Here is a 13,811-nt window from a genome sequence, read left to right on the forward strand (position 1 = left end):
TATTTATTAACTTATAAGATGTAATTATTGATACTGAAATATCTACTTCTAGGTGACACATTTTGAAAATAAGCACTAATGCTTCACCAGTGTTTTCTATAAAAGCTTTCAAGATGGCAAGTAACTTTAGGCAGAGCTAAAGACAGAAGACATCTTGTTTTGTCATGTGTAGCTAAATGCTTTACAGATTAAGGATGTGGATTTAAAAAACACAGAGCCTGATTCAAACAAAAGTAATGTTAATCACTTGTGGATCATTTTAAAGTGATTTGCTCTGTCTAGTCAGCTTTGTCTATTTGACTGAATTTAATACTGTTGACATTTCTACTCTCAATTTTAAACTTTGTATTTTTCTCTAACTTGTTTTTACAGTAACTTAATTAAAGTGTGGGTAGCTTGATACAGACACCAGGGTGGAAGCTGCCTTATAAAATATGAAGCAGTGTACAAAGTGTACTGAGTTGATATATAACAATGTCAGACACTGGAAGACCCTGAGCAGCCAAACTGCAGTGTAGGGAACGCTGAGCTCCAGGACGGCTTAGATGAATGGAGACGAGAGATCTCTGCAGGCTGCTCTTGGGATATCAGGTTTATTAGGGATGGAGAAAGGTCTTGCTTGGAGCTGCCAGATGCAGCGCGTGGCAAGGCCTGAGGGGATGGGGGCGGGGAGAGACAAGGGGTAGAGAGGATGCTCTAGGAGAGGGTGGAAGTTCTAAGAGGGGGAAAGATCCAAGAGAGGGGAAGTTCCAAGAGGGCGTCTGGCCCCTCGGAGACCCCTTATCAGGGGGCTTCAAGGTGGGCTGGAACAAGACTTGGGCCAATGGGGTCACAGACACTTGATGTTTCAGGGGAGGGTTACAGGTGCGGGGTGAACCATACATTTTGGGGGTTGAGATGGAACAGTCCATTTGACTTTTGGACCTATCTGTAGGTAAGGGTATGGTCCAGCCAGTAGGGAGGATTGTTTTCATCCTGGCTGTACTATTGTGAATCTTCTGCCAGGCAATTATATTTATCCATCCTTCCCAACACTGCAGTTTTTTATTTATTTATTTATTATCTAATTAAGTCCCTTGGGATCAACATACACTTACCTATGGAAGCTTATACTACACAGCCATAGTATGTAGCCAAGAGCCTGTTTAACATATGGCTATCTTCCATGAAACAAAACTGATAACATAAGTGTCAATAATTTATCCATATATACAACCAAAGCTAAGGTGGAAATACTCCATTGGACCATCCAATGAGCGGATTCAGGGACTCTATGACTAATTCTGCCAACTCCACTAAATATCACAGATTCACAGAATTACAGAATTACAGAATATTCTAAGTCGAAAGGGACCCACAAGGATCATTGAAAACAGTTCCTGGCCCTGCACAGGACAGTCCCAAGCATCACACCTTGTGTCCAACGGCATCATACTCAACTTCCCCTCAAGGCCCTTCACCATCTCTGCTGCCCTCCTTTGAGTGTTCTCTAATAGCTTAATTTCTCTTATATTTTGGTGTCCAAAACTTCCCTCAGCAGTCGAGGTGAGGCTGCCCCAATGCACAGCAGACCAGGACAATCCTCTCCCTTGCCTGGCTGGTGATGGTGGGCCTGACCGGGATGATCCTCCTGGCTGCCAGGGCACTGCTGGCTCATGTTCAAATTTACATTGACCTACTTAGGTCTTGATTTGTTTACCTGAAGGTAAGTATTTGGTACCATGGAAGATGTTCTGGTCTTCATGCCAGTGCAGGTGACTCTAGTCCTCCTGTAACTCCTGTGCCAAACCTATAAACTTCATATAGACCTGAGCTCTACATGGCAGAAGATATCTCAAATGGCACTTAGAGGCATGTGCTTTGGCAGGTGAATTAAGGGTGAGCTCTTGATTCAAGTAGCTCAGTCTTAAACACTCAGCTGCCACTTGATTACGAACATCTTGATGACTTAATCTGAAGGTAGACACTTATGCTAGTAGATTTATTTGGCTGCTTATCTATAACCTGCAGTACTTTTTGTAACCTGCTATGGTATCAGTCATGTGCATTGGTTACTGACAAAATTGTATTCACCTGGACTGACATCTGGAATGAAACTTTACATAGAGAATAATTAAAGTTAGAGAAGTTTTATATTTATGTATTGAAATTGTTGGGCTATATATGGAGAATTCCAGGTTAGGAATGGGATTACACAGTAACCCCAACTTTATTTTATAAAATCCCACCTATCAGATAATCCCAGATGAAATAACTAGACTCACAACCATATTTTTCTTTCCTGTTTTTATTCCTGTCAAAATATCACACAGAACCACTAGGTTGGAAGACACCTTAAAGATCATAGAGTCCAACCCATGCCCTAACACCTCAACTAAACCATGGCACTGAGTGCCACATCCATCTTTTTTTAAACACATCCAGGGATGGTGACTCCACCACCTCCCCATTCAGGTACTTTATCACCCTTTCTGTAAAAATCTTTTTCCTCTAAAGGAACCACAGAAGAAACATATTGCATTATAAGGAACAGTAGTGTCTGGAGAGACCTTGAAACCTTGCTTTTTTCCTTCCTCAGAATCTGCTTGCAGGTGATATCTAATATTACACACAGTATGATAACAGTGCAGTAGGAGATGTGTCATAGCTCATCTAGGTGCTTGTCTATACAGCTCTACTTTCAAACACTGATAACAGTGTGCTTGTGGAGCAGGTTTCATAAGCTGCCTTGCATCACTGCCAGTTTACAGCAGGTTTAGTTACACTGAAAGAGAGTTCACCCACTCAGGCTAAGTATCTACTTTCATCTTCCTTTATTGAGACATTATATGCCAATTATCACTCCCTCAGCTGTGTACAGAAGGAGTCTCATCTTCCCCAGATTTAGGTCTCTGTAGATGATTGCATGTGTATTAATGACCATGGTCTCCCTCTGTGATAATGGAGAGAAGACAGCTTCACTTGGGCAAGTTTCATGTGCCATTTTAGGTGTCTGCCTTGAGAACAAGCTCAAGTAGACCCATGTTTTTAATAATGAATCTTCCACCATAACTGCCTCTTACCAACTTGTTGTAAAGAAGAAAGCACTTTAAAATGCAAAGTGACTAAAGGTCAACTTTAGTCCATTTTCCATGGAACTGGATGGATGGCATTTATATCATGTCTCATTTTAGGATTGGAGAGTAACTTGCTGCAGTTCTCAATTTATATTATGAGCCTATATTATACATGTAAACATGATTAAATGGTTTCTGTGACACCCCTATTCACTGCTCTCTTCAGGAAAATAAAAGTAATTAAGGCTTAGCTGACCCACATCTAGCATGGTCCAAGCCAACTCATTTCTACACCTATTAACATATATGTAAACTGTATAGAGCTGCTACATACATGGCAAGCCTGAAGCTTTTCATGTGGAAATTGCCTATGTCCTGATTCAGAAAACATATAAAATACATTCACAGGAGTATCATTCAGCCCTAGTCTAAACAGAGGTTCAAATTTATGCCTCTCACTCTGTACCTGGATATTCTTATGATACCACGGTGTTGAAAGCACTCTGACAACATCTGTGGCTCCTATTGTCCTGAGCGTCCCTATGAATTACTATGGAAGGATTAGTATTGACCTGGACCCTTTGTATTAGCTGTCGGTTTTGAAACAGTCTAGAACTATAGGAGGCAGAACTGCATGTGCTGCATTTCAGTCTTCCTAAAGAGCAACAAAATTATTACATAGATTGTAAAAGATTTGGTGAGTCAAAAAATAATTTTAGAAATGTGTCTTTGGCATTTATGTAAGGTTTTTACCAACATATGACAGCCTGTGCTAACCCTTATAATAAAGCTGAATTTTTCTTCGAAATTAAAGGAGAAAAGAATGAAATTCACTGTGCATGGATGTGACATTTTCATTTCTATTTAAAGTCCTTTACAAAGTAGAGCTCAGGAGGTGCTGTTCCAGTGCTCCCTCATTTATAACCTATTTTGTGACTCACAGAAACCTTATATAAACAATCATTGTGAAAAATAAATGAATTCTCTCCTCATCTCTGTTACTCCTGAAATACCATTACTGTAGTTCACAAATATGGGCATGGTCTCAGTGCTATTCATTAAAACATTGGTTAACAAGAAACAAGATAGATGTTAAAATGAATTGTAGTTTAGATAAAATATTATTTCTTATTCTGCCAGCAAAGATTGAAATGGATTCTATTCTGTTTGTCATAGGAGGCTACTAATAGCACAAGAACTCCCTGGAGAAACCCACTGAAGCAAGGCCATGACCCATCTCTGTAGGAGGTGATCCACCATCATCCTTCCTTTGTGGCTTTTCTGCGAGATGAACAGCTTTAGATTACATAGGAGCTCTGCAGGTAGAGCTGAATCCACTTTGGTTTTGGACTGCCTTAGCCACAGCAGGAAGCCAATCCTTCCCCTTCCTACTCTATTAAGTAGATAATTTAAAGTGGCATCCTACAGCATTTCAATTTAATTGAAAGTGTTAAATGAAAAATGATTGACAGAACCAATTTTTGGTTTTATGTAATTTGCATGGGCTTGTGGGAAATGTTCTAATCATTTACCTTTCCACTCCACATTTAGAAATACATCTTGGTTATATGTTGCAAATGTTTTTTCATCCTGAAAACATCTTATACTTTACTAGGTTTTGTGCAGGAAGAAAAGTATCTATGATGTGTGCTGAACTCCTTCAGTTATTTTGGAAATAATGATTAAACTGTAAGATTGCTGAAATTATTAAACCACCATAATTCCCAGATGTCTAGAGCCATCAGCTCTTGAGGCCCTATAATAAACTCTGCAAAGCATCTGAAAATCTGACCCTGATGTTTTGCAGCTAAACTACTTCAAACTGATAAAAAGCATAAAGAAATATGCCACACTGCCAAACTATAGCAGTGATACTGCACTGTAAGAAGCTGCATTTTCAGAGGTGCAATCAGAGCATCATCTCTTGCTCAAGAGTTAAGATGACATTGAAACATAATTGCTCAAAATTAAATAACTAAATAAATATTTTCAGTTTCATCAGGACTTGTAGATTTAATCATTTAATTTAGAGGCTTAACAGAGAATGATCACAATTAAAAAGGTCTTTCATTTTAATGTTACTTTGGTCTGGAAGATGTTTCCTTCACAGAGACTGGGAAATAACTGTGGAACCACAATATTTACCAATGGGAAGATCATTTTTGGATATTGCTACAGAATGGATTTAAGTGCCAGTCTTTGAGCTTCCAAACGTGATGAAGTGAATCTGAAAGTATTACAGATGACTGGATTGTAGCCTAGGCTGGATAGTTATTTAAAGAGGCAAATTGGAGTAATTACATCATCTCAATGCTACAACTTTAGTCTCCAAGTGGTGAGAAAAAGTAAGATTAAAAGATTTTGTTCTTTTTCCTAAAAAAAACCCACCAAAAAATCCTGTTGCATTATGTCAGGTTGTACAGATTCTCTAGGGCATGGGAAATACATTACAGAGTGATGGATGAAGAAGAATATGCTATGAGTGTTTGTTGAACACAATGCAATTTTTCCTCCTATTTCTTGTTTGTGCAGGGGTAAAAAACCCCAAGATGATGTTTCTTTATACAGATTTTTGTATGAAGGTATCCTTAGCTGCCTGTGGAGACTGGAATAATTATTAATAATAAGTATTTAATTAGCTCTGGATATTCAGAAGCAGAAAAGGTAATGATACACCCTGCATTTCTACCCATGGGCAAGGTGCATAAGATTCTTTGAAAAGAAAAGGAATATAGACTTCCCTGATTATTTAAAATATATAAGAAGCTTTGGGGTCATCACATTACTGATTGAGATTCATCTCTAATTTTATAAAACTTCCTCAGTGCATTTTTGGCACAATCATAATATTTTAAGTCAAATTTATACTGAAATCTTTCTAATCAGAATCTCTGGTGAGAATCCTGAATGGAAAAAGAAATCTCATCCAGTATATTTTTAAAGCATGCAGCTATTCAGAATCTGATTACCTTTTCACATTTTCATACAAAATGGATTAATGTGTCCCTGTCTTTATTACATTTTCAACACTTGTCATTTGTGATTAAGCCAACACTATGAAGATGTATTACACAGCAGCATAAATGGACACATTAAAATAGGGTATATATGTTCCTGAGAAGTTAAAGGCAGATTGATTTGTGATACTTTTACATTAGATGTAATGTACTAAAACTATTTCACACAACTCAAAAGTCAACAATCTGGGGGGAAATATAAATAAATAGATGGAAGCTTACACAGAGGGGAAAGAGCTGCAGAAAAGTGTTAATTAAATCAACCATGTGTGGGAATGTGGTAGAGTGCTATGAAGAAAGCTAGATCCAATTTCTTATAGATAACAGCTCAAATGAGAAATTACCAGACAATTGGAAGCACCTACTCCAGAGGTCCGGTGCTGGAAGACAGAGTTTATTATAGGGCAGAATTGATGTGTACTGAGAAGGCTTCTGGACAAATCTTACTTTGTGCCTGTCTTAAATTATCCCTAATTCTCTTATGAAAATATTTCCCCCATTAATCATAGCATTACCTCTCTTTGCAATTTATCTCACTTTCCTGCTACACAACACATGGACTTCCAGTATGTAAGGGGCTTATAAGAAAAATGGAGGGAGACTTTTTACAAGGGCTTGTAGTGACAAGAGAAATCAAGGATTCTAAATTAAAGGACAGTAGATTTAGATTTGCTATAAGAAAGAATTATTTTAGTGTGAGGGTGGTGAGACACTGGAGAAAATTTTCCAGAGAGGCTTCTACATCTGTGGAAGTGTTCAAGGTCACATGGCATGAGGCTTTGAGCAACCTGGTCTAGTGGAGGATGTTCCTGTCCATGGTGGCAGGGGTGGACATCATGATCTTTAAAGGTCCCTTTCAACCTAAACCATTCAGTGATTTTCTGTTGTATCACCTCCACAGAGTACCTAACTCCATTCCTATTATTTCAACTCCATTCCATGTTCATATTTTTTTTATTGGACATTTGGTTTGCTGCTATTGTGAGACATTTACTTGTGTTTCCAAAATAGAATTGCACTCTATTTTGAAGCTTGTCATTGGGAATCTTAAATAGGTAGCAGAGCAACACCACCTTTTTGGCTTTTTTGTTTGTTTGTTTTTTCACTCTATTTTTTTAAAATCCCAAATTAATTAATGCAAATTTCTCCACTTTGGATCTAACCAACTTTAAAAATCAAGAATAATAATAAACATTTTTGATTTGTTTTCTAACCTGTGACTTACTCTGCTCATACAAACCTATAAAAGTTTGTCTACAATCCAACCTATTAATTGATAGGCTTTAGACTTCAATCAAGAAAGTTGTAAAGTAAGGCAACTTAGTCCCATTAAAGTCTGTCTTGCCTTCTGCTTCTAGAGGCAAGGTTTCTAGCTGAATATTAACTGTATAATACAGCTGTCAGCGAGAGTGCAGCTGCCATCTTAAAAGTCAGTATGAGACAGGCCCATCAGATCATCATTATAAAATGACCTCTAGCATGACATCACCTCTAGCAAAATTTCAGCTTGCAATGACCCTTAAAACATCTTTTTGCTGTCTTTCATGTAATCTGCTATAACAAGTACAGGCAGTAGAGTAGTGTGGTTTCTACTCTGGGAGTGACTCACCAGCCGACAACTTACCCTACATGAGCTACTCAGATGGAGTAGAGGGGCCAGGCTAGCCCAAAGCAGCAGGTTCAGATCTGCTTGGTCCCAGATTTTTGGGGCATCTAGTGGTTCAGTTTACAGTGCCTGTTCATGGGAAAGGCAAGTGAAGTTCAATGGACATCTCACCTTCCCTTCCCGCAGTGTGGCCCTGTCTGAGCATCACTCTCCTTCAGCAGCCAGCTTACTCCTCAGTCCCTGTGCATATACATATCTGAGCCAGCTAAGTTTCATCTTGTACCCCTCTAATTTATCTCACTGGTACTGAATTATCATCCCTCCTGTGATTCTCAGCCCTATCCCTGCTCTTCATTCATCATCCTCATGCTTATTGTCCGTCTCGGTGCTGCTGCCGATAGCATCGGCGGCCGCCACGCTCTGTGCCATGCACTGCAGAGATTATTCACGTCTGAGCTGCTTGCTCTGTGTACAGGCAATCTCTCCATGTAAATGAGAATACCTTTACAGTCTTTCTGATAAACACTGGCCCCCCCTTTGTATGCCTAATATCCATTTTTCTCTGAAGTAATTCTTACTGCTTGCCAGTAACAGTGATCGTTCTGAAGACTTTAGTGAGAGCATTTGTCTGCTTTGGGATGATTTGAGGTCATTATTTTCCTCCTGGACACATTTCATCTCTGAAGCTGTTTCCAAGGGCAGTTCCATGGTTAGGGAGAATTTGGAGAAGAGTACATTTACAGTTTGGAGTTTTTCTCCTGAATAAGGGAATGCAGAGTTAGCTGTCTGTGGGGAATTATGAGAACAAGATTCTAAACCTCACTGCTTTAAATTATTCCAAAAGCCATGGCCTAGAAGGTGTAATTGGCAGGGAAGTGTAGAATTTGTCAGTGCAGCTCAATAATTATCCAGTCAGAACTCCTGAATGAACTCTTCCCAGTAATTTTTTTCAGCCCTAGACAGCTCTGCAGCTATTTTATTTCAGCTTAACCATTGTGAAGTAGTCATGATTTTGTGTAGCATTTTTAGTTTCCCAGATGAATAATGCATTTTGTTTTGCCCACTAAAGTTACTGGGGCTCAGGAATGTCTACCTTTTTCATATTATTTTGAATATTTTGAAGAAAAAATTGTGATAGAGTGCTAAATCTGTTTTGTACAGTACAACATATGGCTGCCTGAAGTATCCCTTTCCCTTATTCTTTTATTCATATGATACATGAAAAAATGGCATAAATGTATTTCATTGTGTCACATAGAATCTGTGTAGCCAACAATAATGAATATGCTTTACTCTTCAGCTTGGTAGTGTTTCATTTTTTCCTGACAAGATTATTTGACAAGCAGACCCTGCACTGGCAATGTTGTTTATTTTCACTGGCATGTAAATTATCTTGACAGTCTCATAAACATAAATTGGCAAGCATACTGTCCCACAGCAATGCTTGTTAAAATACACTAATGGAATATAATAAATAAATTATTCTAGTGTATTTATAATATGGTAGCATACCATTACATTTTGTTAAAGTTATACAGCACAGGATTATATGCTCTATATTTGTTACAGTTTACAATAAGCTGTTGGTCAGATATTTAATGCAATTAACTCTAAAGAAAAATGTGTAGACCCATACTCAGGGGTGCATTCAACTTTAAAGTAATGCAAATAATAATTTACCAGGACGGAAAATGTTAGATAGTTTTTACCACTTTGGACACATCAGTTTCATGGAATCATTCAATGGTTTGGGTTGGAAGGGACACCAAATTTCACTTGGAATACCTGTGCAGGAGGTAGGTGGAGGGAAATGTATATGTATCCAATTAACAAACTGATTTCTTGGTAGCTGGTATATGGGTTGGATACCAAATACTCAAAGATGTTTGGAGTGTACCTGGGACAGTGGTTTAGCTTTGGAAGCCCACAAAGAATGGATGCTAATTATTCACAGGTGGTCCAGGAGAATGTCACACTGTAATTGATTCTGTTGTTTTTGCTGGTTGTTCCAAGATCCCCATAGAAGCTGTCAGCAATTTGAAGATGCCTGTGATACCAAATAAAGAAGCTTCAGAGAGGTCTTGGATGTCTTTGGAGCCACAGCAAGCTGAGACACAAAGTGGCAAATATCACCTCAGACTCTAAGTCCATGACCACATGATAGGTGTTAGCTCAGGGTGGCCTGTCATCTTCTGAGATTCATTCTTATAAATTCTAGGGTACCTTTAGTGCCACTGGAGGAAAGAAGAACTTCTGAGGAAGAAATCACTTCACCTAATTTATAAGGTCTCATGGTCTCAAGTAGACTATATCTCTGTTAGATCAGTTACTTAGATTTCAATAAAAAATTTTTAGTGAGCTAAAGTCAGGGAAAATTAATTCTACCTAGAGAGTTTGAAAATTGAAGAGATATTCCTCTCAATGTTTTCCCTCATTATATAATCACCATTTTATGAATCAACTGTAAATAACAAGCAGCATCTAATCTTCTCCCTGGAGTAATTAAAAATATGATAAGGGAAACAACTCCAGAGCACTTGGCTACCTCCTATCTCCTTGACATGTGTCAAGTTGGTGTCACTGCCAGTATCTCGCAGAGTCCAAATTGCCTGCTTTGTCAGGATGGATAAGAATTTGTCTTTCTATTTTTCTCTGAAATCCCAATTTTTTCAGTACTGATATGAGCAGAGGTTCAAAAAAGGTCATTAAATACCTTCAAATTCTTGAGCCTCTTTAGCACCGGTCTGAGTGCTGAGTGTTGTCTGGAGCTGTCTAATTAATATCAGCTCCCAAAGACTTCTGAGAGCCACTCCAGGAGTCAGCAACAAGCCAGCCCAAAGGCACACTTTAGAAATTACATTTAGTGTCGACTTGCTCACTTTCAAGGCAGGACAGGGGACTGCCTGGCAAAAGTTAAGCTGCAAAAAAATTGTTCCAAAATGCACAATACAGAATGCAAGAACTTTACTAATTGGTGTGGTTTTGTATTGGGCCAGTTTGAATTAAAAGTTCTCCTAAACAAAAATGACTGCATAATATGGCTCATAATTTCATTATTTTCTTACCCCATCCCTTACCAAAATAAATATTTATTGAGCTCAACAGCAGGAATAAAAAAAAATCTCTGGCATTCTCCTTGTGCCACTATTTGTATGAGCTTTTCTATGTCTCATTTCTCCACGACAACCTCATTTGACAGGCAGTCCCTGCTTTGGCAGTGTTGTATCATATTTTCTTAGGCATGTAAATTCTGTTGACAGTCTCATAAACATAAATTGGCAGGCATAGTGTCCCAAAGCAATGCTTATTAAAATACACTAATGGAATAGTATAAATACACTATTTTCAGATGCAAGCAGAAAATACACACAGGTTCAGATGATATTTATGCTACTGATTGATGGGAGGTATAATCAGGGACAATTACAAAATTTCTGATTTTGTGGTTCAGCTCCTGAGGTAAGCACTCCAGGTCTACCAGTTCACCCAGCCTTTTCTTCCCAGTCCCAGCACTAATGCTGACACACAGCCAGCCCTGTGCATGATGCTTCTAATCTGTGGCTGACACTGTTCTCCCTCAGCATCTCTCTAATGCTTTTCCTGGCACTTCAAACCCACGGATCCTGGTACCTCTGAGCCACGCAGCAGCTGAGTGTCACCTCACTCAGCGCCGCCTCATCCACTTCTGTGTCACTGCAATAGAAACAAGGCTGTTAAGCTCACCCTGGGAGTAAGTTACTGCACTCCAGGAGCAAGAGGAAAAAAAGAAAAGAAATTTCCAATTTTCCTGAGATGTAATTCTCCTTTGGTAGTGTTTTTGCAATGGCAAAACCAGATTACAGAAATTGTTCCTATGAAAGTAATCTTGAGGCCAAAATAATGGATTTTTTAACAATTGTGCAATTCCACAAGATACTTTTTAATTTGAAAGGTCTTCTTAAAGCATTTGTTTAGCCTATACATATATATATCTTTAGTATTATAATAAAATAAGTATAATTACTTTTAATAATGAATATTTTTATTCAGCTTCAAGTAGATGTTGCCCAAAGACATTGTGGACTCCTCACCCCTGGAAGTGTTCCAGATCAGGTTGCAGGGAGCCCTGAGTAACCTTGGAAAATCTCTTTGCCAATTAGAATTATGGAAAACAAATTTAAAAGTTAGGTCTATTTAAAATTTTTCAAAATTGTGTGCCATTATTCTAAAATTAGAAAAGTGAAAATCAGAATACTCTTGTGACATTTTATTTGCCATATATTATCCAATCTTATAAAGTATACAAAATTTTTATTTTTATAATTCTGCAGAAAATTTTACAGTAGTGCATTTTTATTCACTGTGACTACTCATGTTTTAAATATAGATTAATTTAATTTCAGTTGTAATAAAGGTTTCAAAGTCTTTCCAAAGAAAGATTTTAGTGCAAAAAAACCTTTTTTTAGGAAAGAGAAGCAGAAAGAGTGCTGTTAAGCATAATTGGGAGTTTATAAGCTTTCACATTTTAGATGTGCCCATTTATTTCATGGTAGATGAAGTCATTTGTATAAGACAAGTGTAGAGCACTTAGCAATTTATCTGCAAAATAACATTATATAAATGTAAGTTGCAGTAAACTTTTCAGTAGAAACTTAGAAATTTAGAAAAAATTTAGAATTGGACTTAAGAATCAAATTTTCAAAGGTGAGGACAGACATCTGTACAGATTCTCAGAAGGGTGTAGAGAGGTTAGTTAGCTAAAACCAGAACAAACAGAGCATTTATGAGCTTAAAATACTGCTTAAAATTGATGTGTGACTTCCAGAACATCAGTTTCCCCTGACCCAGTACATTTGAGATGTACCACCCATCTGTATCTCCAGGTATGTGGTTAGGTTGAAGACAGCTGTCTACACGACAGTCAAACCAAGAGCCCACTGTTGGCAGTGGTAAGAAAAAGGCACTTTTGGGATGCAAGTCATCAGATTCCCTATCAATCCCCAGTTTTAAATTAAGATAAATTTCACTCTTGAAGTACCTTTTTTCTTTCTGGTGATCATAAAGGGTCTAAATGGCTCTCCCATAGTAGGTTCCTACCTCTGATCAGATGAATCCCGCCTCTGGTCATTGGATACCACAGAAAAAATGACAAGTCTGAGGCACAGAGGCACAAAGAGTAACCCTGCAGAGCGTCAAAGCCTCTGTGCCAGGAGTAGAGCATCCCCACCTCTGCTCCCAGTGCAGCTCCCAGTCACTGGCTCTGTAATGGACAGTGCATGTCAGGCAGGGACACAGACAAGGGAGAGTTTTGTGGGAAAGAAAAGCATCTCAGTTTATAATCTGGGACCAAGCAGAGCTCCCAAAGGGAGAATATTCTTGTTGCATCTTTTAGAAATGCTACTTAAACATTTTATAAAACCAAGTGCATTGCTTCTGTGACAGAGTCCAGACCACTGAATTATCTCTTGTCTGTTGTTCCCAGTGATATTTGAATTGTCTCATTTTTGAATGGTACAATGTTCACTTTCCAGCTGTCCAAGCTGATGCTTTAATCCCAGACTGGGACTTTGGGTGTTTTTTGCTTTTAGGTTAAAAAAAATTCTCTAACTCCAGAACTGCATATAATTATTTATATATGTATACACAGAAAAATTCTAAATGTAAAATTAGCATTAATTAAAATTTTCCAACATACTTGACTCATAATTATTCTACAGCTATAAGTAATAAATATAATTAGGACAAGTGAGAATCATGGGACAGGAATAGTACAATGAGTTGGAGAGAAATGGCAGAACATAGGTTCTGCCGAGAAGAGAGGAAAAGTATTATGGAATTATTATTACTTCAGAAGGAAATTAAGCTTGATGGTTCATGGCATTTTTCCGACTGGTATTTTTCAGGCCTATTATATGTAGTTCTTTAAGATATTACAGATGGTAGCTTTAAAATATATATATTTGAAGTATGACTAAATAAAAAACAAGAAAATAGGTAAATGTGTGTGAAGTACAACTACTGATATCATGTACAGGAATGAGAATTATTTAATTTGCAGAAATTGTAAAGAAAGATCCCACTGAGTTCACTAGACTTACCACTGCTGGGTTTAATCTGTATCAATAAGATGGAGGAATCATGCAATTAGTGCTT

Source organism: Lonchura striata, chromosome 3, assembly GCF_046129695.1.
Source record: "Lonchura striata isolate bLonStr1 chromosome 3, bLonStr1.mat, whole genome shotgun sequence".
NCBI lineage: Eukaryota > Metazoa > Chordata > Aves > Passeriformes > Estrildidae > Lonchura > Lonchura striata.